This window comes from Sinocyclocheilus rhinocerous, unplaced genomic scaffold (genome assembly GCF_001515625.1).
Source record: "Sinocyclocheilus rhinocerous isolate Xijiao unplaced genomic scaffold, SAMN03320098_v1.1 scaffold7725, whole genome shotgun sequence".
NCBI classification, from domain to species: Eukaryota; Metazoa; Chordata; class Actinopteri; order Cypriniformes; family Cyprinidae; genus Sinocyclocheilus; species Sinocyclocheilus rhinocerous.
In genome coordinates, this window is record NW_015664741.1 from 8,690 (window position 1) to 10,639 (window position 1,950).

The window sequence follows — 1,950 nt, forward strand, 5'->3', positions numbered from 1 at the left end:
ACCTTGGTTCTTGTCTCAGGGCCCGGTGCTGGGAGCTCCTTGTCGCCGTGTAATGCTAGCGACGGACACGTCCCTCACCGGTTGGGGTCCAGTCATGAGTGGCCATCAACCACCAGGGAGGTCTGCGCTCGCACCCTTGTACAAGCTGGCGCACCAGATCCTTGTGTGGTCCCAGGGCAATTAGTAGCCCTGTTCTGGCCGGGCCGGGTATGGTTCTTGGGCCTGATTTCTCTCCTCGACGGCGCTCCATGGGAGGTTCCCGTCAGGAGAGATCTCCTCTCACAGGCGGAGGGCACGCCCCCGCCCGGAGCTGTGGAAGCTGTGGGTGTGGCCTCTGAGGAGGCACAACTCATAAGGAACGTCTCAGGTTACGTATGTAACCCTAGTTCCTCGAGGGAACGAGACGCTGCGTCTCGGTGCCATACTTCCGGCTTCCCTGCCGGCGCTTGCTTCATTCCTAAAAGCTGATGCCGGCTCCGCCGCACGTGCTTTTAAGCTTCCTGGTCGATGATGTCACCCGGCTATGACGTCTCGCCTTGGCTGATTACACATGTGATTCAGAGCGTGGTCACGCAAAGGGCGATTCCAAAGTGCTTCGACGCAGCGTCTCGTTCCCTCGAGGAACTAGGGTTACATACGTAACCTGAGACGTTTAATCAGTAAAGCTGTCGATACACTGTTTGATGAATAAATCTCCTATTTACATCATACGTACATCTGCACTTTGTTGTTTATGATGAGAGAATTCGCAAGATAGCAGAATTCAGTCAGCGAGCGCGCACTGAACAACAAAACTCCAATGTTTCAGCGATGACTAATCTGAACGCCTCTGAGTCGCTGCATTCAAAAACTCAACAGACTTATGTGTGATTGGTTATAACACGCAACACTGTAAAAACGTGGAAATAGAATCATGGTGCAACATTGAGCAGATCTAAATTTAATGCTGCAGTCAACACTTCTCATTTCATTTTCATTTTAAGTAAATAATGACAGTTTGGTTTTGGTTCAGTGGCAGGCTTTAAACATTCATGCTCCATGTGTTTTTCTTCCGTCGTGAGGGAACAAGATGAGCATTAGCTCACTCTCTGTGAGTTCTGGTGTCTGTGTGAGTGTGCATTTTCGAGTTTCGCTCAGGCTGTACGCTCTTCTGTTAGTGTGTGTTGTTCTGTTCTGTGTAGCACATGCTCGTGTTTATTATCGGCCGTGTACTTTCATGTTTGTGTTCTATGTAGCATGAGCTCGGCTGTGTGCTTTCATATCGTGTTATGTGTGGATGTGCAGTCAGTGAAAGCTCTTATTGGCTGTGTGTTCTTGTGTCATGTTTTGTGCAGACACATGGTTTGGTTTTGTTTGTTTCTATGGGTGCTTTCACACTAGCACTTTTGGTGCGCACCCGGGTTCGATTGACGTCAGAGTTCGGTTCGTTTGGATGATGTGAACGCTGTCTTTCGAACTCGGGTGCGCACCCGCGAACTGTACCCGAGTCTGCTTAAAAAGGGTGGTCTGGGGTACGGTTCATGTGAACCCCGGTACAGTTCACTGCTGATGTGAACACAATCGATCCAAATTGCGGAAGTGAACCGCTATTAATGACATATTATTTTATGAAAATGTGTGTTTGTGTGTGTGTTTCACTCACTTTCCTGACGAGTGTGACTGACGCGCTGCAAACAGAGTGCTGTATATCTAATTTCTGTTCGCCTTCAGCGTTCTTTAGAGCATTTGCAGTACATTCGCAAGACATGACGTAAGTGCCGTTATGTACCGAAGCTTTGTAAACAAAACGAACGTAAGTAACATATTCAAAATATATGTGAACACCATGTTTTCCATAAATTACATTTATATATCCCATATATTTATCAAAAACATATTTTACATACATTTCATTATTTATTTGTACAATTCATACTATGACATACAGTCAAACAAAAATTGATTCAGACA